At 52.0% G+C, this 25,465-nt stretch overlaps 1 protein-coding gene and 1 pseudogene across 2 annotated transcripts in view; one reads left to right on the top strand and one right to left on the bottom strand.

Moving 5' to 3' along the window:
• The window catches only part of JPH2 (junctophilin 2), a 30,814-nt gene extending 27,997 nt beyond the window's left edge, over positions 1-2,817 (top strand). Inside the window, exon 6 of the mRNA XM_080627962.1 lies at positions 317-2,817. The gene's annotated coding sequence lies outside the window, so the exon portion shown is untranslated. The remainder of the gene's footprint in view (positions 1-316) is intronic.
• Positions 2,818-19,474: 16,657 nt separating this feature from the next.
• LOC308226427 (thyrotropin-releasing hormone receptor pseudogene) lies at positions 19,475-24,855 on the bottom strand (annotated as a pseudogene). Its single transcript has 2 exons — positions 24,070-24,855; positions 19,475-19,852 (listed from the first exon to the last, which is right to left on the bottom strand). The product of its transcript is annotated as a thyrotropin-releasing hormone receptor pseudogene (transcript).
• Between the last annotated feature and the right edge of the window lie 610 nt (positions 24,856-25,465).

Below are 25,465 nucleotides of genomic sequence, written 5' to 3'. Positions count from 1 at the left end.
CATTGCAGTATTTATTGACAAGAATACAAAGAAAATACAAAACTGTGAAATTTGCAGCTCTCACTGCACCAGTGCTAGTTCTGCAGGTGTTGTTATGTAGTTGTTTTATTAAAGGTAAATATAAACTGTGAGGATATTGGGCTGCATCCCCTGAGCCTCCTGTGGGCTAAAACTGCTCTGCTGGGCACTGCTTTCTGTTGTGTTATTAGTCCCCAAACAGCCTGCAGAGGTGAAAGCCTTGCAGACAGATGTGATTACATGTCAATTGCGTGTTTTGCTCCCGCTTGACTCTCCCATTCATCTGTGTCTGGGACAGGCGTTGCTGCTGATGGAGACCATGGACCTTGGCGGGGATTAAATCTCAGCTGCCTGGAAACACCTAAGAGGAGGACTTTGAGATCCCAAGGTTGCACTGCAAACATCAACCTTAAATGAAAGCGCCTGAAGTTCAGTTCAGTCTCCCTGTTCCCAGGCTGTGGCTGGCCTCTGCAATCTACCAAGGAAAAGCCAAGGTTTCTGCAATTCAGCCTCCTTCTCTTCTTTGTATGAAATAGCAGTTGCCTTAAATTATTCTCACCAAAGCCATCAACTGTCCTGTCATGCCAGTGATGAAGGATTTATCTGTAGCTGTAGGAGAACGAGCGAGAAGGTCTTATGTGTGCACACTGATGTGTTTTGTAATTCCTTTGGTTGACTCAGTGTCAGAGATTTCCCAAAGGCTGTCATCCATGGCTTGGAGATGAAGCAATACACAGCAACCAAAATGACTCATCGGAGCTGTGCCATGGCTAAGGGTGGATGTCACCCTCCGTGCTTGGAAGTCATCCAAAGGGACGAACAAAAGTCTTTCCTTTTCCCATTGCCTGGAGTCGTTTTCCACGTATGGAGGACTGAGAGGGGGAGCAAGTTGAAATTGGGCTTGTTAATGTGTAACCAGAGTCCTGCCCATGCCTGTTGACGTGCCACAGAGGGGGGCTGCGGGATGGGGTGTGAAGGACTGGCTGATCCAAGGCTGTTTGTGCATGTGGAGGGTGCTGTGGGTGGACATTGTGCCCGTGTCAGGACCAGGCACTGTCTGAGTACTCTCCTGCTACCAGCAATACTCTGTACAGAAGTGTCTTGCAGTGGCAGAGTGCCCACTGTAACAGGAAAGGGAATTGGTGTGCTGAATCTGTCCCTTTGCCCCTTTTTAGTATGAAAATGGTGTGAGTTACAATGAAACGGAGGTACTTACTGAAAAATACCTCTGCATACCTGCAGGTTTCTCCCCTGGATGCACTGGGCTGCAGGGGGGCTCCTGAGCTCTCTCACTGTAACAGAGTGAACAGACTTCCCAGCCAGAGGATGCAGGGTGGCTGTTGTGGGAGCGGTTATGTTATTCCTGAAAGAAAAAAGGTGCAGAGAGACCCAAGCTACTTCAGTGTATTTGGGTTTTAGGCTCAAAGATGCGCAGCAGCCGGACTTTCAGCAGCGGGAGAGCACAGTGGGGCAGTTCTAGCTGTTGTGTTGTGTGCAAGGCTTAGAGGCCTGGGTGGTTTGCACCGATTCTTCCCAAAGCTGCTACAGAAAGTGACCTTTGGAAGGAGATGTTCCCACCGTGACCTGCTCTGATCCTTAGCAGTGCAAGCTTAGAAAGTCAGCACAGCTGATATTACAGTTTAGTGTGAGGCTGAGTGCTTGGACATGTTTCTTCCTTCTTTTAAGAGCATTATGTATTTTCTATCCCTTTTTAAGATAATTGGAAATGTTATTTATAGTTGGTTGTGCACCTCTGTGTATCCTGAAGTCCCACAGCACAGGACTGGGCAGGAAATCCTAAGGGACTGGAAAGAACGGGGAAATGATGGTTAAGGAAAAGAAAACCAGATGCCCAGTCTGCTCCAAAGGTCAATCTGAAAGGATTTCTGAGACAGAATGGCAGACACGCAGGGTTTTACACTGACTGGAGACACAGGGCAAAACCTGCCTAGTTTATCAACTCTAATTATGGCGTAAGAGAATAAGAATAATTGAGTACTTTAACTTGCGAACCAAGTTTATTTTTTAACCTTATTGAGCTCAGGAATGTTGTCACAGTAGCAAGTATGTGGTGTTAACTGTGGGAGAAGTGAATGTGATCCCTTTCCAAAAGCCATGTGGCTGTACCAGTCCTGAGAAAGCTGTGCAGCATCATCTACACTTCCACAGAGCACAGTTTAGTAACAATTTGCTTGTTTTCCCCCTTTTCTTAACTATAAATGTATTGCAAACCCCAGGCTCTGCTGCCTTTGATGTTTTATCTCCATTTTCTGGCGGTCACTTGCCAGCTCTTCAGTTTCAATATGCCAACTGATTTTGTTAGCCACAAAGACAATTTCCATTGAGAGACCTGAGGGGTTTTTATTCATCACTAAACACAAAAATGGATCTTTTTCAACAGTGCTAAGGTAATTCCCCTTCCTCCCATCCCATTTTTTTATGCATGTGATATGCACTCAGTAATGTGCTTTCCTCCTAGTAACCTTCTAAGAAAATTAGGTAGAGTTGCTTTTATGTGACGTATAAATATATCCGTATTGTGCTGAGATATGGATATATACACATACATACATATAGCCCCTTAGGGATCTTGTTTTCTTAGATGCAAAATAACAGATTTACCTCAAACTGCATGTTTTCAAAACTGACTAGGATATTGTGGTATACTTTCAGGTCTTACAAAGATGCAGATACATTTCACTCTTCACACAAAAATACCTTCAGCACAGGTTTTGCAAGCTGTTTACTACAATCTGTGTACTACTGTCCGGAGTTTTCTGTCGGTTGTTCTGCTGGATTACGTGCAATAATAAACAGTTATCTGCTCACTGTAGCCATGTGGATGTTTGCAGGTGGATCTCCAGGTTGACATATTCACTCCAGTCTTAAAGGATTCTTCATCAACATGCGGTGCGGGATTTCGCAGGTGGCATCTGGATGGTTTTTAGCTTTATCCCAGTATCTGTTTCAAAACCTTGGATTTTTTGTTGATGGAGGGTACTTTGCAAAGAGAATTGTTTTCCCTTACTGCTTTCTAGAAATTTGGTGCCATTCATTCGAGGACACCTCCTGCTCTCTCAGCAAGCTCCGTGTGCTACCATCGTGCTGGCCTCTACCTGAGGTTGCATGGGGCCAGGAGGGAAGGCGGCTCGCTGGCCCGAAGCCTGCCTGGCAACACAGATGGCCGCTGACAGGTCCCTTTGCTGCCTCCCAACCCCAGGGCTGCTGACAAGTTTCTTGCAAGCTGTGTGTCACTGCCTGCTCCTTCAGTGCTGGGGTCCTACTGGGTTCAGTGAGGAGCAATTCTCTCTTTTGCCTATGGCCCGTCTTCTTGCTCAGCCTCTTGAAACAGCCAAAGTGAGAGGAAGGCCAGGCATGAGGGACAGGGAAATGGTAGCCCTGGGAAGAATGATTTATGGAGCAGGATGGGAGAGCAGAGCCCAGCGCCAGCCAGGGGCAGCAGAGCCTGGGCGCCTGAGGAATCCGGAGTAGCCAAAACCTTCAATCCCTTTTCTATTTCTGGAGTGTCTCACATGAGCAAAGCTGGGCTGTGCAGAGAGGCTGGTGGGACACCGGCTCAGCCTCCATGGGCAGCAAGACCTCTGGGTTCACCCAAAGAAGCTGGGGGTTCATGTGATGGAAGATTTTGTGCTCTGGTAGAGCCTTAGGGAGCTGAGTTTAGTGAAATGATGGCCGTGCTCTCCTCTTGGCTGGTTTTGCTTCTGGTATGGTAGGAACCAGCAGCATCTCATTCATCCAGTTGCTGGGAGGAGGCTGGGGGCGGGGGGGTAATCGGAGCCTTATGCACCTCTTAAATCACAGGCTGATGAATGGAGCAGATCTTTGGCCCTTGTGTGACAGAGGCAGCAGGGAGGGTGGTGGGTCTGCTGCTAAGGCAATGACGTAGTGCTTAAAAAACACTGACAAAGACCCTTTCCCCAGGATAGGAAGCTCTGTATCTCTGCCTAGGGAGCCACTGGTCTCAGGGGTAATGTCCTCTACACTGCCCCTGGCCGAGCGTCACCGGGTGCAGGCAGAGAGGCGTCCGACATGTGAGAACCAGGATAAAGGCATTGGCCTGATCCTGTGTCTGAAGGGCAGCAGCCTTAGCCTCAGCAGCCTTAGCAGTGGGAGGGAAGGTGCAATCTGAGCCCTGGTGTCCTTTGAGAGTGACCTGCTCAGGAGTCCTAGGGATGGCCACGCTGTCCTCCACCGGCCTTGCGGGACATCGGGGCTCTCCAGAGCATCCACCTCTCTTGGCCTTCTTTTTTGTGTGAGAGAAAGGACCAGAGCTGGGGTGAAGGTGTCCCCAGCAGCAAGCTAGTGCTGGGAAGCGCTGAGGGGTTACTGTGCTCCAGCTACAAATGGGGCTGGCGCTGCATCACCACCTTTGCTGCAGGGCCTTTCCTGGAGAAAGCCAAAGTGACTCCAGAAGCATTAATGCATCCCGGAATAGCCACTGTTAGCAGCTCTAGGGAAACGTCTTCCCATGCCTGGCCCCACCTTAGCCTCCAGCCCCAGCTCTGAAAGCTTTTCCATCCCACCTGGCCAAGTAAAGGGCACGCCATGCCCTGCTCAAGGCTAGCAGCAAGGGTTCCCATGGTGGCCGTGCTCTCCTGTCCTCTTCTACCAGAAACACTGGCACTGCATGGCTGGAAATAGTTGCTTTTATTTCATTTCCTCTGGGCAGCCACCCACACCGTGGCTGTGAGGACAGGCAGGATCAGCCAGCAGGGAAGTATAGCAGGACCTTGCTAACAACCTCAGAATCACATCAGGACCTTCTCCTTGAGCTGGGAAACCTTTTACAGGCTTCCTGGCTTGTGGCTTCAGGCATTCCCTTTTGAAGGGGCAGCGCGTGGCTGCCGGTGCGCTCGCAGCATCCCCTCTGTCTCTATAGAAACAGCACAAGTCACAAGGTGGTTATTGAAAAAACCTGAGCAATTATAAAACACAGATTGTCCTTAATATTCCTGCCCATCACCCACAGCGCAGGGAATGTGGGATTGTAGTCATGTTCCCTCCCTCAGGCAATAGCTGGGAACGTGCCCCTGATTTGGGGCACAGGCAATGCCAGCGATGCCCTCTCATCAGGGTCTGCATTTAGACCCTGCAGGGCGTAAGTGTGAAGGGCTGGTTAACTGCAAAACTGAGGGTATTTTAGTAAATGAGACTTTGGTCCACCGTGCATTGTAGCACACTCCCTGCAATGGATGCTGTGGTTTGGAAAGTGCTGAGGAGCAACCTCTGTGAGCAGGGAGAGCAGGCACAGCCAGGGGCATCACTGGGGAAACACGGGTTGCAAAATGAACAAGTAACTGCTGAGTGAGTACATGGGTGCTGCTGGAGGACTCTGCCCTAGGCTCCATTAGCTGCTCCTTTATTGGGCCTGCTTGAACTACTTAGTTCAAAGAAGCAGCTGGGGCCCAGACCAAACTGAAAAGGGGCTGGATCTAATTCATTCCCTGATGTGTGGTTCACCCTCTCCTGTGGCTCTGAAAAATTTAAACAGTGGCTCAGCATCCTCTTCAGTGACCTGAGTGTTACTAATTTAAAGGTGCCACTATTTTAACGTTAGCAATGTGCTCTTTGCAGAATCATGCTGCAGAGCGGAAGCCAAGCTCTAATAGCCTGCTCTGGTTGCAGGGAGATGCTGGGTGCTCTCATGGTCTTTTTGTCCCTTTTATGGGGAACTGCTGTTGTTTTGTGGGTTACTCCTTAACGTGGCCCTGGGGCAGGCTGGGTCCTGGGTGCTGGCCAGGACTGAAGGCGAGAGGCTCTCTCAAAGAGCCATCAGCATGGCCATGCTCTCCTCTGGCACAGGCTGGTGTGGATGCCCAATTCCCCTCCTGAAAGTACCTTTTCCACTACCCAAATCTAGAGACAAGGTAAGAAGATAACTGACTGGGGTTTAAACTGAGGATTTTGGTAAGTTATTTAAACTTCTGTGTCTTGCAGGAGTAAATAACCCTTCCTTGGGATCCATCCATGCACCGTGTAGAGGTGATAACTGTGTGGCCTCTATCACCAATGCACTGGGACCAGCCAGATTCAGGTAAACATGCTGCATGCAGTGCCTCCTGAACTGCAAGTCTCAGCTGAATGCCGTGAGCTTCAGCCAACCCATGGTTCTTCAGGCCCATAAACCTCACTCAGCCCTTTCCCAGGCTGCTGCCTCTTCCCTCTGCCCTGCTCACAAATCCATCCCCTCTGCTCAGGGCTCCACCACAGTGTCAGGTCCCTCCTTTCCTGCAGGGGACTTGTTTGCTTGTAATTGAAGAAAGCAGATGGCATTTTACCAGGTTGAAAAGCACTGGAAGGGCAGGGGTTAGAAATAATGAGCTAACAGGTTAGATCAAATTGAGAGGCAGCATCAATGTGGGAAATTATTTAGGGGTAGTAAATTCTCTATTTGGTAGCATATTTATAAACCTGTAGCCTACGCTCATGAGACTAAATGAATGCTGAGGGTAAAATACAGCTTCAGACTTCATGAGCAGGGTGGAGTGTTGCAGGGTTCAAGATAATCCAGGCTGAAGCTTGAAGGGGGTTCTCTGGTTTCTTACAAGGAATGAAGGCTTTTATTCAGGCTCTGGGTATCCAAAGGAAGTTACAATGTGATGAGTTATTGCTTTTCATTCCTTTCTGCTAGTGTTTTATTTCCTGGCGGCACGCAGCTGCCTGCCCTCTAAACCAGCATCTCCTTAGCAAGCTGAGTGCTGACCTTCTGCCTCCACTTCCACCTAAAACTCTCTCAACTCCTCTTCATGTCAGAATAAGTGCAGGAGCTGGAACTCATTTCTCATCTGCAGAGTTTAATGCTCTGGTGCATTTGCTGGAGATCTCGTGGTGCTGAGGGAATTTATGTGCCAATTACTTCTCAAAAGATAACAAAGGGTCATGCAGTACTTGGCACATAAGGGCAGAAAGGGGAGAACTGGGGTTTAATTGAATACCAACCATGTTGCCCGAAAATTTCAGAACTATCAATTAGCTGTTGGTCTGGGGCTGAAGTTTAATTAAGAGAATACTGCTTTTAGTGGGAAGAAAGTGTAAAGGGAAGCAGTGAAGACTGGAAATGTGACGGGAAGGTGGAAAAAGACCCTCCTGGTGAGGCGTCAGGGCTGAGCTGTTACTTGGGTTTGCAGAGATCAAGGCCATCTATGAGACTGTATGTCCCATGTCTGAGAAATGCCTTAGGTCAGGATGCAGGTGAGTTTCCAAGCTCGGACATTAAATCCTATTCCCACATGGCCTCAGGACAAAGCAGTCTTTCCTGCTGCTCTCTGCACCTGCAGCCATGGGGCAAAGAGCTTGGGGAAACAAGACAGCCTGTTCCCAAGGAGATGCCGCCTGTGCTTGAGGGCCTGGGAGGCACCATCCTCCATAGCCCCCAGCACCAAGGGTTGAGCTTTGCTGCCATGAACTAGTTACTGTACTAAAGCAAACAGCATGGGGATGCACAAGCCTTGACTTTTCCTCCTCTCCAGCCTCACTAGGCTTGTAGGATGTCACCAAAGTACTGCACTATTAAGAATGGAGCAGGGAGGGAAAGGGGAAAGGAGAGGATGTGGTCCTGCCCCCTCTGTGTCCCTGACTGCCAGAGCTGGCTATGGCATGTGTGCACCCGTAGGTGCCTGTGTACTCAGGGCTCTGTGCCCCAGAGAGCTGCAAGTCACAGTTAGCTGTGAAGATGGAGGAAATTAATTCCTGTGCAGGCTAGATAGGGTATGGAGTGGCTTAAGGGGATTAAGCTGTTGTGTTTTGAGGAGATAACTCTGATGCACTGCAAGAAGGTCTCATTAGCACATGAAACCAGTTTAGTTCTGGGCTATAAAATAAGATGTTATTGTTAGCCTCAACCCAGCCCATGTGAGAGCTACCACATCCAAAGGTAAGAGCTGACACATCCAAATCTGGATTTTGACATGTTCAGAGGACCAACAGCCACCCCAGGACTCACCTTCCTCCTGCTCTGCTTTACCTGTGTGTTACTTCAAGGCACCCTGATCCTTACTGCTCTGGTTTATCTGCAGATGCTTCTGTCAATGGATGTTCTGAGCTGCTAAGGAAAAAATCTAAGGGGGAAAAAACTCGGTACTAGAGAACAGATCGTCACAAGCAAATTGTTTCAATTCCGAGTTTCTTTCACTAAGTGGAATAAATTCCTCACGTAGTAGCAAAATCACGTCCATGTTCTTCAAGAAGCAAATCCCAAATCCCTGTAGAGAACTCCTTTAACAACAATGAAGTTTTGTTCCTGAATTCCCAATATACAATACCCAAAAGAGCACAAAAATGGTATGAACCCTTACATTTCAAACAGACACTGTTTCAAATAACTGCAAAAAAACCAACGTTCTCTTCCCTTATGCTACAGTTACTTTGGGGCAAAGTAGATGATAGTTTAATAACTCACAATATAACCTCCATGCATGCAAAGCCACCCTACACAAAAATTAAATAGGTCCTGAGCAGTTCCCCACACATCAGTACGAGGCGAGGTCTTGCTCTGGCTCGCCCAGGGAAGTAATTTCCCATAGATGCAGGGTGGCTATTGAAGATCTTTAACATCAGCTGAAACCAGGACAAGTGAGGCTGAACTGGCTGTTCAAGGAACGTTTTACAGTCACTTGAGGGTTTCTAGTGGCTAACACTTGTTTTATTTTGCAAGCGTTTGGCTTATGTGTAATCTTTTTCTTTTTACTTCTAGTCCAGACAGCCTTGAAAACCTGGGGCAAGTGTCCTTGAGCTGGTTTCCTGGATGCTGCAGGTTATGAATATCCACTTTGCTCACAAGATTATATCAGCAACTAGAATCATGTCTTATAATCAGTGTGCCATTTATCACAAAGCACTTGAGGGACTTTCACAAATTATTCTCAGGAAATAAAAGAATTGCTTCTGCCACTGAAATGCAACTGTGTAGCTAGGATGGAAAGCAATGCTGCTCCACAGTCCACAGCCACACCACACTGGGACTCGCAGGACAATGCTGATGGCACCAAGCTGTGTGGTTCGGTTGATACGCCGGAGGGAAGGGATGCCATCCAGAGGGACCTCGACACACTTGTGAGGTGGGCTGATGCCAACCTAATGAAGTTTAACCATGCCAAGTGCAAGGTCCTACGCCTGGGTCAGAGCAATCCCAGGCACAGCTACAGGCTGGGCAGAGAAGAGGTTCAGAGCAGCCCTGCAGAGAAGGACTTGGGGGTGTTGGTCGATGAGAAAATGAACATGAGCCAGCTTCAGTTTGTGCTCGCAGCCCAGAAAGCAACCGTATCCTGGGCTGCATCAAGAGGAGCGTGACCAGCAGGTCGAAGGAGGTGATCCTGCCCCTCTGCTCTGCTCTCGTGAGACCTCACTTGGAGCATTGTGTGCAGTTCTGGTGTCCTCAACATCAAAAGGACATGGAACTGTTGGAACAAGTCCAGAGGAGGCCACGAGGATGATCAGGGACTGGAGCACCTCCCGTATGAAGACAGGCTGAGAAAGTTGGGGCTGTTCAGCCTGGAGAAGAGAAGGCTGCGTGGAGACCTCATAGCAGCCTTCCAGTATCTGAAGGGGGCCTACAAGGATGCTGGGGAGGGACTCTTCATTAGGGACTGTAGTGATAGGACAAGGGGTAACGGGTTCAAACTTAAACAGAGGAAGTTTAGATTGGATCTAAAGAAGAAATTCTTTACTGTGAGGGTGGTGAGGCACTGGAATGGGTTGCCCAGGGAGGTTGTGAATGCTCCATCCTTGGCGGTGTTCAAGGCCAGGTTGGATGAGGCCTTGGGTATCATGGTTTAGTGTGAGGTGTCCCTGCCCATGGCAGTGGGGTTGGCACTGGATGATCTTAAGGTCCTTTCCAACCCTAACTATTCTATGATTCTATAAAGTGTGTCTCTGCCATCTCAGGGGTCACTAACGATTGCCCAATGTCCCCCATGAAGCTGCAGCCCCTTAGGGCTCGTCCCCATCCCCTGCTCGCAGCAGTTCTGGAACTCCGGGGTGATGTCACAGACTGCGTTACAGCGTCAGCGGCCCGTGCCCAGACAACAGCACAGACCTTCACCCCTGAACCCACACTTTTCCTCTGCTCCCACCTGCGTGCTCCGGTCCCTTCTGCCCTGTTCCTGCCCTGCGCTTCTGCCCTACTCCTAGAACTTCCCACTTCTTCCCGTCCCTGCTGCCTTGTTCCCCGCTGCTTACACCCGATCTTGGCACCTGAAATGCAGCCCCAAAAGAAGTCCACCCTGGTCCTGCTGGTGGCCGAGCTCAGCCCTTGCGGAGGCGAGGACGCCAAGGGCTGCCTTCGCAGAGTAAGGAGCCGGTGGGTGCCGGGGCAGGCGCGGGGCCGGGTCTGTGCCCTGGCCCCGCAGGCAGGGAGCCCGGCCGCTCACCCCTGCCCTCTCTGCTCTGGCAGGTCCTGAAGCCGCTGCCGCCCCGCAAGGCGCTCAAGAGAAGCAGGCAGAGGATCCTCCAGCTGCACGCGCCAGCCTCTCAGAGCTGGTGGGTGCTGCTGCACAAGGAGCCCCCGGCCTCCCGCCAGCTCCTGCTGGGGACGTGCCCGGGGCCCCAGCGCCCCACGGCTCTGCCCGGGCAGCGAGAGGGGACCGGGGTGCCCAGAGCCCTGTCCCACAGCTGCGCTCCGCTGCTCTGGGCAGCACCAACGCACTCTTCTGCTGGCCTTTTGCCTTAGGCTGTTCCAACACATGCGAGAGCTGGAGGAAGAGGCCGCCAACAGGACCCAAGTGGGGCTGCGTGAGGAACCCATGGAGGTGGATGGGGAGGTGGAGGAACCCATGGAGGTGGACGGGGAGATGGAGGAACCCATGGAGGTGGACGGGGAGATGGAGGAACCGATGGAGGTGGATGGGGAGGTGGAGAAGGATGAGGCGATGGATACAGACTGATGAGTGGTAAGGCAGCAACGTGCCCCCATCCACTGCTGGCAGTCAGGGTGGGTCGGCTGCTGCCACACTGGGGCTGGGGCTGGGGCTGTGTGCGACGGCCCCGCTGCAGGGACACGGTGCCCGGTGGCCTCATCCTGGCGGCACAAGCGCCACCACCGCGCTGCCCTGCGCTGCCTTTGGGACACGCGCGCCGAGTCCGATCGCGTAGAGCCCGGCTCCAGCCCCAGCCAGGGCTGAGCCCCGCGGCAGAGTCCCGCTCTCCCCAGCACGTGGCAAACACAATCACCATCAGTAGCCTCACTGAAATGACCTTGTGCTGCTTGTTTCCAGGGCTGGTCGGCTGGGAAGTTTTCACGCTGTTTAAAGAAGTTTTGTTTAGAAGAGTTCCTGTTTTCATTGACGATTGTTGTTGGTTTAGAAGATTGTTGTTTTTACCATAGGACTTGTAGTTTTAGATAGAATAGGTGTAGTTTTAGGAATAAGAGTTGTACTTTTAGGTAGAATAGGTGTAGTTTTAAGAATAAGAGTTGTACTTTTAGGTAGAATAGGGGTAGTTTTAAGAGTAAGAGTTGTACTTTTAGGTAGAATAGGGGTAGTTTTAAGAATAAGAGTTGTACTTTTAGGTAGAATAGGTGTCGTTTTAAGAATAAGAGTTGTAATTTTAGGTAGAATAGGGGTAGTTTTAAGAGTAAGAGTTCTACTTTTAGGTAGAATAGGTGTCGTTTTAAGAATAAGAGTTGTACTTTTAGGTAGAATAGGGGTAGTTTTAAGAGTAAGAGTTGTACTTTTAGGTAGAATAGGGGTAGTTTTAAAAATAAGAGTTGTACTTTTAGGTAGAATAGGTGTAGTTTTAAGAGTAAGAGTTGTACTTTTAGGTAGAATAGGTGTCGTTTTAAGAATAAGAGTTGTACTTTTAGGTAGAATAGGGGTAGTTTTAAGAGTAAGAGTTGTACTTTTAGGTAGAATAGGTGTCGTTTTAAGAATAAGAGTTGTAATTTTAGGTAGAATAGGGGTAGTTTTAAGAGTAAGAGTTCTACTTTTAGGTAGAATAGGTGTAGTTTTAAGAATAAGAGTTGTACTTTTAGGTAGAATAGGGGTAGTTTTAAGAGTAAGAGTTGTACTTTTAGGTAGAATAGGGGTAGTTTTAAGAATAAGAGTTGTACTTTTAGGTAGAATAGGGGTAGTTTTAAGAGTAAGAGTTGTACTTTTAGGTAGAATAGGTGTCGTTTTAAGAATAAGAGTTGTAATTTTAGGTAGAATAGGGGTAGTTTTAAGAGTAAGAGTTCTACTTTTAGGTAGAATAGGTGTCGTTTTAAGAATAAGAGTTGTACTTTTAGGTAGAATAGGGGTAGTTTTAAGAGTAAGAGTTGTACTTTTAGGTAGAATAGGGGTAGTTTTAAAAATAAGAGTTGTACTTTTAGGTAGAATAGGGGTAGTTTTAGGTAGAAGAGTTGTATTTTTGAGAAGAACAGTTGTTCTTTGTTGTTTATTTTGTATATTTTTGTTGTTTTGTAAATACATTTCTTGACGTTTTTCTGACCCTGTCTCTCTTGGTATTCACTGCAATCACACGTGGCTTTGGCAGAGAAGTGGTTTCCACTCGCTCTGAGCCCCCAGGGCTGGAGGGGCCATGGGGGCTGGCGCTGGGTGCTGGGGCACCCCAACTGTCCTCACGTGGGCTCCCTGCCCTGGCTCTTTAGAGCGGCTCTTTCAGGCTCTCTGCAGCTGTGGTCAGGGATGGGCTCGGGCGAGGGACCAAAGCTCTGGGCGCTCACTCCGACCCCTCGGTGGCTGCAGGGCCCTGCTCTGGTGCTGCCATCGGGCACAGCCTGTGCCAGCGCTGACCAAAGCTGCTCGGGCTGCTCCCCAAGCTGGGGGAAACACGGCCACGTACAAGGAATCAGTCGTGGAATCACAGAATCACAGCGTGCCCGGCCTGGGGTCACTGCGGGGAGCAGCCTGCATCCGGCATCCTGTTGGATGCTGCTGCCCAAACCAAGCCTTTTACCCCCTTGCTCCCAGTGAGTCCCTTGGTCCCCATCCCGCAGGGTGGGAAGAGGGTCTGGGGCTGGAGCTGCTTTGGGATACCAGATGTTGGCGGCTGCAGCTGGAGCCAGGGGCACCCGCCGGTGCTGTCATGTGGGACCCTGCAAGCGGGCAGGGAGGGGGAGCTGCCAGCAGGAGAACGGCAGCGCGGTGCAGGGGGAGCTGCTGCATGCAGGAGGTGCGCGTGCAGATGCAGACGGGGACACGCGAGTTCCAGCTGCGGAGCTGTTGCAGGCCCCTCCGGAAGCAGGCAGCCCTCGACACACGCTGCTGCCACCACATCTTGTGCTGCCCTCGCAGCCTTCGCTGCGCGTGGGGCGCAGGTTCTCGCACGGGCTCAGCCGTGATGGGCCCGGCTGCAGGACGTGGCTGGGCAGGGCTGAATTCCAACCCCATGGACACATCCCAACTGCAGCACTTGAGCACCGCTCAGGTCGCTCACTGACTGCTTGTGGGACAGGGAAGGAGCACAGGAGATGCTCCTGGCCCGTGGAGTTGGCCAGCGCAGCCTTCACCCATTTCATTGATTATTTAAGCACCAAAGTGTGTCTCTGTCATCTCAGGGGTCACTAACGATTGCCCAATGTCCCCCATGAAGCTGCAGCCCCTTAGGGCTCGTCCCCATCCCCTGCTCGCAGCAGTTCTGGAACTCCGGGGTGATGTCACAGACTGCGTTACAGCGTCAGCGGCCCGTGCCCAGACAACAGCACAGACCTTCACCCCTGAACCCACACTTTTCCTCTGCTCCCACCTGCGTGCTCCGGTCCCTTCTGCCCTGTTCCTGCCCTGCGCTTCTGCCCTACTCCTAGAACTTCCCACTTCTTCCCGTCCCTGCTGCCTTGTTCCCCGCTGCTTACACCCGATCTTGGCACCTGAAATGCAGCCCCAAAAGAAGTCCACCCTGGTCCTGCTGGTGGCCGAGCTCAGCCCTTGCGGAGGCGAGGACGCCAAGGGCTGCCTTCGCAGAGTAAGGAGCCGGTGGGTGCCGGGGCAGGCGCGGGGCCGGGTCTGTGCCCTGGCCCCGCAGGCAGGGAGCCCGGCCGCTCACCCCTGCCCTCTCTGCTCTGGCAGGTCCTGAAGCCGCTGCCGCCCCGCAAGGCGCTCAAGAGAAGCAGGCAGAGGATCCTCCAGCTGCACGCGCCAGCCTCTCAGAGCTGGTGGGTGCTGCTGCACAAGGAGCCCCCGGCCTCCCGCCAGCTCCTGCTGGGGACGTGCCCGGGGCCCCAGCGCCCCACGGCTCTGCCCGGGCAGCGAGAGGGGACCGGGGTGCCCAGAGCCCTGTCCCACAGCTGCGCTCCGCTGCTCTGGGCAGCACCAACGCACTCTTCTGCTGGCCTTTTGCCTTAGGCTGTTCCAACACATGCGAGAGCTGGAGGAAGAGGCCGCCAGCAGGACCCAAGTGGGGCTGCGTGAGGAACCCATGGAGGTGGATGGGGAGGTGGAGGAACCCATGGAGGTGGACGGGGAGATGGAGGAACCCATGGAGGTGGACGGGGAGATGGAGGAACCGATGGAGGTGGATGGGGAGGTGGAGAAGGATGAGGCGATGGATACAGACTGATGAGTGGTAAGGCAGCACGTGCCCCCATCCACTGCTGGCAGTCAGGGTGGGTCGGCTGCTGCCACACTGGGGCTGGGGCTGGGGCTGTGTGCGACGGCCCCGCTGCAGGGACACGGTGCCCGGTGGCCTCATCCTGGCGGCACAAGCGCCACCACCGCGCTGCCCTGCGCTGCCTTTGGGACACGCGCGCCGAGTCCGATCGCGTAGAGCCCGGCTCCAGCCCCAGCCAGGGCTGAGCCCCGCGGCAGAGTCCCGCTCTCCCCAGCGCGTGGCAAACGCAATCACCATCAGTAGCCTCACTGAAATGACCTTGTGCTGCTTGTTTCCAGGGCTGGTCGGCTGGGAAGTTTTCACGCTGTTTAAAGAAGTTTTGTTTAGAAGAGTTCCTGTTTTCATTGAAGATTGTTGTTGGTTTAGAAGATTGTTGTTTTTACCATAGGACTTGTAGTTTTAGATAGAATAGGTGTAGTTTTAGGAATAAGAGTTGTACTTTTAGGTAGAATAGGTGTAGTTTTAAGAATAAGAGTTGTACTTTTAGGTAGAATAGGTGTAGTTTTAAGAGTAAGAGTTGTACTTTTAGGTAGAATAGGTGTAGTTTTAAGAGTAAGAGTTGTTCTTTTAGGTAGAATAGGGGTAGTTTTAAGAGTAAGAGTTGTTCTTTTAGGTAGAATAGGGGTAGTTTTAAGAATAAGAGTTGTACTTTTAGGTAGAATAGGTGTCGTTTTAAGAATAAGAGTTGTAATTTTAGGTAGAATAGGGGTAGTTTTAAGAGTAAGAGTTGTACCTTTAGGTAGAATAGGGGTAGTTTTAAAAATAAGAGTTGTACTTTTAGGTAGAATAGGTGTAGTTTTAGGCAGAAGAGTTGTATTTTTGAGAAGAACAGTTGTTCTTTGTTGTTTATTTTGTATATTTTTGTTGTTTTGTAAATACATTTCTTGACGTTTTTCTGACCCTGTCTCTCTTGGTATTCACTGCGATCACACGTGGCTTTGGCAGAGAAGTGGTTTCCACTCGCTCTGAGCCCCCAGGGCTGGAGGGGCCATGGGGGCTGGCGCTGGGTGCTGGGGCACCCCAACTGTCCTCACGTGGGCTCCCTGCCCTGGCTCTTTAGAGCGGCTCTTTCAGGCTCTCTGCAGCTGTGGGCAGGGATGGGCTCGGGCGAGGGACCAAAGCTCTGGGCGCTCACTCCGACCCCTCGGTGGCTGCAGGGCCCTGCTCTGGTGCTGCCATCGGGCACAGCCTGTGCCAGCGCTGACCAAAGCTGCTCGGGCTGCTCCCCAAGCTGGGGGAAACACGGCCACGTACAAGGAATCAGTCGTGGAATCACAGAACCACAGCGTGCCCGGCCTGGGGTCACTGCGGGGAGCAGCCTGCACCCGGCATCCTGTTGGATGCTGCTGCCCAAACCAAGCCTTTTACCCCCTTGCTCCCAGTGAGTCCCTTGGTCCCCATCCCGCAGGGTGGGAAGAGGGTCTGGGGCTGGAGCTGCTTTGGGATACCAGATGTTGGCGGCTGCAGCTGGAGCCAGGGGCACCCGCCGGTGCTGTCATGTGGGACCCTGCAAGCGGGCAGGGAGGGGGAGCTGCCAGCAGGAGAACGGCAGCGCGGTGCAGGGGGAGCTGCTGCATGCAGGAGGTGCGCGTGCAGATGCAGACGGGGACACGCGAGTTCCAGCTGCGGAGCTGTTGCAGACCCCTCCGGAAGCAGGCAGCCCTCGACACACGCTGCTGCCACCACATCTTGTGCTGCCCTCGCAGCCTTCGCTGCACGTGGGGCGCAGGTTCTCGCACGGGCTCAGCCGTGATGGGCCCGGCTGCAGGACGTGGCTGGGCAGGGCTGAATTCCAACCCCATGGACACATCCCAACTGCAGCACTTGAGCACCGCTCAGGTCGCTCACTGACTGCTTGTGGGACAGGGAAGGAGCACAGGAGATGCTCCTGGCCCGTGGAGTTGGCCAGCGCAGCCTTCACCCATTTCATTGATTATTTAAGCACCAAAGTGTGTCTCTGTCATCTCAGGGGTCACTAACGATTGCCCAATGTCCCCCATGAAGCTGCAGCCCCTTAGGGCTCGTCCCCATCCCCTGCTCGCAGCAGTTCTGGAACTCCGGGGTGATGTCACAGACTGCGTTACAGCGTCAGCGGCCCGTGCCCAGACAACAGCACAGACCTTCACCCCTGAACCCACACTTTTCCTCTGCTCCCACCTGCGTGCTCCGGTCCCTTCTGCCCTGTTCCTGCCCTGCGCTTCTGCCCTACTCCTAGAACTTCCCACTTCTTCCCGTCCCTGCTGCCTTGTTCCCCGCTGCTTACACCCGATCTTGGCACCTGAAATGCAGCCCCAAAAGAAGTCCACCCTGGTCCTGCTGGTGGCCGAGCTCAGCCCTTGCGGAGGCGAGGACACCAAGGGCTGCCTTCGCAGAGTAAGGAGCCGGTGGGTGCCGGGGCAGGCGCGGGGCCGGGTCTGTGCCCTGGCCCCGCAGGCAGGGAGCCCGGCCGCTCACCCCTGCCCTCTCTGCTCTGGCAGGTCCTGAAGCCGCTGCCGCCCCGCAAGGCGCTCAAGAGAAGCAGGCAGAGGATCCTCCAGCTGCACGCGCCAGCCTGTCAGAGCTGGTGGGTGCTGCTGCACAAGGAGCCCCCGGCCTCCCGCCAGCTCCTGCTGGGGATGTGCCCGGGGCCCCAGTGCCCCACGGCTCTGCCCGGGCAGCGAGAGGGGACCGGGGTGCCCAGAGCCCTGTCCCACAGCTGCGCTCCGCTGCTCTGGGCAGCACCAACGCACTCTTCTGCTGGCCTTTTGCCTTAGGCTGTTCCAACACATGCGAGAGCTGGAGGAAGAGGCCGCCAACAGGACCCAAGTGGGGCTGCGTGAGGAACCCATGGAGGTGGATGGGGAGGTGGAGGAACCCATGGAGGTGGACGGGGAGATGGAGGAACCCATGGAGGTGGACGGGGAGATGGAGGAACCGATGGAGGTGGATGGGGAGGTGGAGAAGGATGAGGCGATGGATACAGACTGATGAGTGGTAAGGCAGCAACGTGCCCCCATCCACTGCTGGCAGTCAGGGTGGGTCGGCTGCTGCCACACTGGGGCTGGGGCTGGGGCTGGGGCTGTGTGCGACGGCCCCGCTGCAGGGACACGGTGCCTGGTGGCCTCATCCTGGCGGCACAAGCGCCACCACCGCGCTGCCCTGCGCTGCCTTTGGGACACGCGCGCCGAGTCCGATCGCGTAGAGCCTGGCTCCAGCCCCAGCCAGGGCTGAGCCCCGCGGCAGAGTCCCGCTCTCCCCAGCGCGTGGCAAACACAGTCACCATCAGTAGCCTCACTGAAATGACCTTGTGCTGCTTGTTTCCAGGGCTGGTCGGCTGGGAAGTTTTCACGCTGTTTAAAGAAGTTTTGTTTAGAAGAGTTCCTGTTTTCATTGAAGATTGTTGTTGGTTTAGAAGATTGTTGTTTTTACCATAGGACTTGTAGTTTTAGATAGAATAGGTGTAGTTTTAGGAATAAGAGTTGTACTTTTAGGTAGAATAGGTGTAGTTTTAAGAATAAGAGTTGTACTTTTAGATAGAATAGGTGTAGTTTTAAGAGTAAGAGTTGTACTTTTAGATAGAATAGGTGTAGTTTTAAGAGTAAGAGTTGTACTTTTAGGTAGAATAGGGGTAGTTTTAAGAGTAAGAGTTGTTCTTTTAGGTAGAATAGGGGTAGTTTTAAGAATAAGAGTTGTAATTTTAGGTAGAATAGGTGTCGTTTTAAGAATAAGAGTTGTAATTTTAGGTAGAATAGGTGTCGTTTTAAGAATAAGAGTTGTACTTTTAGGTAGAATAGGGGTAGTTTTAAGAATAAGAGTTGTACTTTTAGGTAGAATAGGGGCAGTTTTAGGTAGAAGAGTTGTATTTTTGAGAAGAACAGTTGTTCTTTGTTGTTTATTTTGTATATTTTTGTGGTTTTGTAAATACATTTCCTGACGTTTTTCTGACCCTGTCTCTCTTGGTATTCACTGCGATCACACGTGGCTTTGGCAGAGAAGTGGTTTCCACTCGCTCTGAGCCCCCAGGGCTGGAGGGGCCATGGGGGCTGGCGCTGGGTGCTGGGGCACCCCAACTGTCCTCACGTGGGCTCCCTGCCCTGGCTCTTTAGAGCGGCTCTTTCAGGCTCTCTGCAGCTGTGGGCAGGGATGGGCTCGGGCGAGGGACCAAAGCTCTGGGCGCTCACTCCGACCCCTCGGTGGCTGCAGGGCCCTGCTCTGGTGCTGCCATCGGGCACAGCCTGTGCCAGCGCTGACCAAAGCTGCTCGGGCTGCTCCCCAAGCTGGGGGAAACACGGCCACGTACAAGGAATCAGTCGTGGAATCACAGAATCACAGCGTGCCCGGCCTGGGGTCACTGCGGGGAGCAGCCTGCACCCGGCATCCTGTTGGATGCTGCTGCCCAAACCAAGCCTTTTACCCCCTTGCTCCCAGTGAGTCCCTTGGTCCCCATCCCGCAGGGTGGGAAGAGGGTCTGGGGCTGGAGCTGCTTTGAGATACCAGATGCTGGCGGCTGCAGCTGGAGCCAGGGGCACCCGCCGGTGCTGTCATGTGGGACCCTGCAAGCGAGGTTCTTTCCTTCCCTAACTATTCTATGATTCTATTTCCTTTCAGTACTCTAGCCCAACTCAAACAATTGCACTTGCATTTAACACAGAATGCTGTTGCACTGCTATATTTAACTACAAATACAAAAAGAGGCTAAACGTTAACCTGTGCCTAACACTTCACAAAGCAAGAATAGATTAGTGTTAAGAAAAAACAAATGAATTTGCCTCTAACAATCTGTTTTGTCAAATGCCCCAGACAGACGTATTAAATGAAGCTTGCTGCAATGCGAAAGCAATTTCTCTCTGCACTTCCCCAACACAGTTCATACAGCTGCATGGCTTCCACTGCCTTAACTGTTTGAGGGTCCCAGGATTTATTTGTCAGGCTTGTTCTTCTTTGCAGGTGCAGGGAGAATGCTCAGATCTTCTTGTTCAGTGTTGCGGTCAGAGCTATCATGGGAATGGTCCTTCGTAACACTGTAGTACACAGGGGTGGGGTATAGCACAGGGTTCTCAGCACTCTTTGCTTCACACTTGCACAGCTTCCTAAAGGCAGCCCTGAACTTCTGTGACATGAGGTTGTAGATGATGGGGTTGATGGCACTGTTCAGGTAGATGCACATGCGGCAGAAGAGAAGTAACCAGATGTTCAGGTACGGAGGGTCCGTGAAGGAGTTCACCACCACTAGTGTGCGATAAGGCATCCACAGAAGGGCAAAGAGGATCACCACGACAGCCAGCATCTTGGTCACCTTGATGATGGGGATGTACAAAAAGAGAAATAGATGGTGCTAAATCTTCAGCAGAGCTTTGCCACCTGGAGAAATGGTGCAGACAGCTAATTCAGCCTACATATTACTTGCATCTCTCTTTAAGCACTTAAAATAGGCATCCGAACCATGAAGCTATTCCTCTTTGAATCCATTCTGTTCATGAAACAATCTTGCACAAATAAACTTCTTTAACTATCGATTTTCATCTGCCATTGAAGAAACTTTACAGCTCTTTAGGACAAGCATTCACCAGCCTGAAATGGGTTGCAATGGGCTGTAATGTATTACCCCCCATTAGGCTTAATAATGGGAATTTCTGTACCAGAAAGAAAATCTGAAAATTGTACATAACAACAAATCAATGGGGAAATGTCCTGGGTTTGGATGGAAACTTGTCCAAAAAGTGGGGATCTAAGTTTTGGGGTGCCGTTGGATAGATCTCAACTCCCTGCCCAGGATCCCCTGGTTTCCTATTGTTCCAGGTAATAAACTTCTGGTGCAGAGTAGCACTGGGAGCAGAGGAGACTGGAATCTTAGACAGATTCCTACTTGTGCTGGTATGGAAGTTACTTAGCTAATTGGTGTGGGTTATTTTAATTTGCAGCACACTAGAGAAGTACTACATTAACATATAAGAATACACTGAGAATTCAGAAGTGAGCAGTAATTGCCCTCAGATCAAGTCAAGCTTGTTTAAGAATACAGGATTTTGTACAGAAACTCCAGCAATCCTGATAATTTCAACAACTATTTCTGGCAGGTGACACTCATCCTCCAACAAATACTTACAGAATACACACGTCTCCAAGAAGGAAAGGATGAGTAAACACTGATGCTGCAAGCATATTAAGGCAGTGGCGTTTCAAGCGTCAGAGGGGGAGTTGTGCAATAACTACAGTTCTTGATATGGAAATAAGCACTTAGATCACATTCACAGTCTCTCAGCTTTTCTTGGACTGCCTTTTTTTACTTCATCACGAGCAACTATGCCTTCCTTTAATACTTTGAGCAGAAATCGGGGGTAGCTGGTAATGGCAACAAAACTTCCGCTACAAGAAAGAGACTGTTATCAAGCTGAGGCCAAAATAGAAGTGTTTTGCTGCATGTGGTTTAATGGGAATGTGAGGGCACTTCCCAGAATAAGATCTTGCAGTGATACAGTGAGTGCTGAGGCTTTTGCTAAGACTGCAGCATGTCTGCTGTGGTCTGCACCGCAAGACCTGGGAACAGAGAGCTCCTGATACCAGCTCAGCCCTGGAAGGAGCAGATTTTGCTTCACCAGCATATGCCACATGAGCAGCGCTTATGGATGGGACCCGTGATCCCTGAGCTTTTATACCCTTAGCTCTGCTCTCTGGCAGGTTTCTGTATGGCTGAGATATCTCCTTTAAAGCTAACACATTAATAATGTTCATGTGCTGCCTCCTAGACTGAAACATCTTTGGCTTTCGAGCTGTTGTAGCTCTGCCTTGTTTTACTGTTCAGGAACCCATGATGTTTGTGAAGAGTGATGTGAACTCTGCATTCAAATGACAATACTGGGGGAGTGTGTCCTAATAAGGCTGAAAAGAAAGTTCATTCCAGTCCCTTCTGATACCAAGAGAAATGCCTGGAAAAGAACCAGTGATTCATCTGCTTTTTAGCCATAACTGCCCCTGCTTTTTGGCTGGTGGTTATGGAAATGCCGGCTCACACAGCTCCCACTCAAGCAAGCTCCCAACACCTCCCTGCACACCATAGGAGACCACAAAGTGCTGTGATCTAAAGAGTGTTTCCTGCTACACAGCCTGCAGCCCAATGAAAAAGCTGCCTTTACCTTGGGAGGGAAAACCATCTGGAAACAGCACCATGAGGATTTATTACCTCCATCTCACTAAATGCCTTCAGTGCTCCCTGAGGATGCTGCATGCAGCCCACAGGCTGGAACAGCCCTACCCTGAGCTGAAGGATTGAAATTTGTCTTTTCAAGCCAACCATTCATATGGACCATGCTCTCCTGGATGCAACTTCACAAAGCTGTGCTGACACAGGATGTCTCCTCTGGATAAAACCTAGCAGTTTATTCCAGACTCTCATACCTTCACTGTGGGGAAGGAAATCTCCAGCGTTGTCTGCATACGTGGCCAAAACCTGCCTCTGTGCCTTTCCTCACCCTACGTTGCTGAGGCAAGTAACTATAGTGCATTTGAGGTGCTCTGAACTTACTTCTGGTGCTCACATGTAAAATGAACCTAATCATCACTCAAAAGAGTTTGGGACATTCATCCTTAACCGGAGTAGTCCTGAATTATGCCCCCCTAAAATCAGCTGCACCCCAAAAAAGCCAGAGCTTTGCTGTAGCCTCAAAGCATCCCTCAGGGAAGCACCAGCTCAGGGACAGCAGTCTTTCTGACAAGTATTTTACAACAATTCTGTTGCACGTAGTGTGTGCACAACAGCTGTAAAGGAGCTGTGGATAAAAGCAAGACAAGGGTTTGTAGTAAGAGGATTTGTTTTACTAGAATAGTTGATATTTAGCTGAAAACCACTTTTGAACACATTAGCCAGTGTTGTTGCTGGATGGCCAAGGGTATCTGGTGTACCGACCCGTGGCCATATCCTGGGTCCCTTTGCCAGAGCTACAGGACAGCTCACCTTCCACCTCCACAGGCCAAGCCCAGTGTAACTGCTAGAGCAAACCCACTGTGAGCATCCTTCTCACTCCATACAAGAGGATCAGCATCTTGGATCCCCGCACAGCCTTTCCAACCCATCCCCTCTCCCAGTGCAGTATCCAGTCTTTCCCCTGTCCAGGAGGCCACAGACACTCCTCCCCAGCCGGTGTCACCTTTCCCAGTCCAAGCACCATCATCCTGAGCCGCAGCATCCTTTCTTGGAATCCCGCTCCCTCTAGTGGTCCCTTTCTAGCAGGTGAAATACGTGCTCGGAGGTGGCTGGGTTAGAGCCTGGGACCCTTTCTCCTATAAGTGATAAATACAGCAAACCTCACACTTTGTACTGCCCTGCCCAGGAGTTCCGAGTTTTAGAGGCACTAGTGATGGAGCCATAGCAGTGGCTGCTCTGGAAGGAGAGGTCCATCCACTTGTGACTTTAGGTACTGCCTTGTAGCATCCAGAGACCTCACTGCCAAATACCCTGCCTGAGGCTCCCACAGCAGGCAGCACCCCTATAGTATTCTGCAAATACTTTTGCAGAAGTCAGGACTTGCTTTAAGCCTTTCCATGCTGGAGCAAAAGGGAGAAAAAGCTGAACCGGAAAGAGTTAGAAGTTTATGAAGAAATACAAGTTCTCTGTGCTGCTTGCTTCCCCTCCATGATTCTGAATCTTTTCTCCTAGAGAAGGGAGGTTCCTGTACAAGTCAGGCAATGAGATACTGAATTGGAAACATGAGGACTTTAGGACAGGCTGAAGCCTATTTCAGGCAGTCTGGAAATCACAACAGAACTGGTGATTTCAAGAATTCAAGCCAGATTCCCAGATTTAGCCCTTTCCCTTAAAATGGACTATGTCTCTGCCTACTCAGAGTCTGAAACCAGAATGGGATGGTCTCCTCCATGTAGCCAGCTAGCAGGTAAGAGTGTCCCATGTTTAGACACAGACCTGTCCAAAAGAGATGGGGCAAGTCTCTGTCCATGTGGGCAGAGAAAGAGGAGAAAAAAGAGCAGAGAAGGAATAAGGGCAGAAGGAGGTGAAAGGAGAAGGACGTGGGGGGTGAGCTGACAGCTGAATGACAGAGAAGTCACTGAGAGGCAAACACACCACTGTGACACCGAGGTGCCTTCCCCAACCAGGCCTGGGCTTGTGCCGAGTCTTCCTTCCCTTCGCCCTCTAAATCTGAGGTTGCCTGCCCAGGACTCTAAGGGGTAAGTCCCACTGGCGTAATGTGACCCATCACTCCCCTCCTCGGGGAGGCAATCAGCAATTGATTATCCAGCAAACATTCCTGCACTCCTGCCTCTCCTCAGTGATGCTGGAGCCCAGTTCTACCTCCAAGCCCAGCCAAAGCAAAGGGAGCCCATGTGTGCTGCCAGACCCCAGCTCGGTTTTGGGATGCTTCTGTGCAACAAACCAATCCTCCTCACTTTCCTCACAAAGGGAAACAAAACATCGGGACACCCCATTGCCTGCCAGAGCGCTGCTCAAAGCACTGAGCCCCATGCAGCCCAGTGTGCCCCAGCCCAGCAGGGAGCACCTACCTGCTTGCGGGAGCTCAGAGCCCCCCTGTTGCCCCGGCAGGAGAGCTTGAGGGAGCTGCCCTGGTGCATGGAGCCCGGGCAGGAGTGCTGCAGGCTGGTGGGCAGGGGGCTCATGAAGAGGATGCGGGCAATAAGGCCATAGAGGACAGTTGCCAGCCCCAGTGGGATGATGTAGAAGACAGCAAAATCCAAGAAGTAAATGGGCATGTAAAGGCTCCTGGAGACCCGATAGCCACAGCTGACCTGTGCCCCATCTGAGAAGATGACCTGGGTTGTGTCCACCAGGAAGAACCACATGAGGCAATAGATGGAGGTAAAGAGCCACAGCGAGGAGATGATGCGCTTGGCACGGGACACGGTGCACAGGAGCTGCGCTTTGATGGCGTGGCAGATTGCGATGTAACGCTCTACCGTGAAGGCGGTGATGGACCAGGCAGAGATGTTGATGCCCAAGTACTGCAAATAGGTGATGCAGAGGCAGCCAGCGTAGCCGTACACCCAAGAAGCCACCACTTCTGAAATGTTGGGCAGCCCAGCAGCCAGCAGCACGATGAGGTCGGCCACCGCCAAGCTCACCAGGTAGCAGTTGGTGGGGGTCACCATGTCCTTGGTGCGCAGCACCACCAGCACCACCATCACGTTGCCCGCGATGCCCACCCCGCAGATGATCAGCACCAGCAGGATGGTGACCACCTGCAGCTCCAGGGGCTGCCGGGGCATCCTGCCTAGCGTCTCATTGCCGCTGCCGCCCAGTGCGGCTCCTGGGCTGGCTGAGCCGTTCTCCATCAGCTCCCGAAGTCTTCCCCGGCGGAGCTCAGCACACCCTGCGGCAGGGAGCCGGGATGGGAGCCGCTGCCCCTCGCGCCCCTCCCGGTCTTCTTGCCCGCCCCGGCTCCTCCCTCCCTTTTATCCTACCATTCACCCCAAGTCTCGCAGACGCTCGGCTCCTTGCACCCCCTCTCCTGCAGACCCCCCTCCGGGAGGGGCGGGGAGCGGACAGGACCCCCCCAGTCCCAGGGACCCCCGGGGTTTCCAGGACTTTCCAGCCCCAGGCACCACCAGGAACCGCCCAGGACCCCCCAGATCCCGGGATCCCCCATCAGCCTCCCTCCTGCCACACCCGGCTGCTCCCGCCGGGTCCTAGCGCATCCCTGAGCTGAAGAGGAGGAGGAAGGAGCCCAGGCAGGGGACGGGAATAGCAAGTTGGAGACCTCAGCGGTGAAGAGCCGCAGGGGCTGAGGGCACCAAGGACTGCGGGGGACTTGTGTCCCCAGCTGAGCCACAGGCTGCACAGTTCCTTCCTGGCAAGGAGAGATAAGGATGAGGGATCCATCCTTCCTCATCCTCAGGAGGATGGGACCAGGTGATGCCACGGAGACCCATGGTCGTTCCTGTT

Source organism: Psittacula echo, assembly GCF_963264785.1.
Source record: "Psittacula echo genome assembly, chromosome: 12".
NCBI classification, from domain to species: Eukaryota; Metazoa; Chordata; class Aves; order Psittaciformes; family Psittacidae; genus Psittacula; species Psittacula echo.
This window is presented reverse-complemented; position numbering and strand designations above follow the sequence as displayed.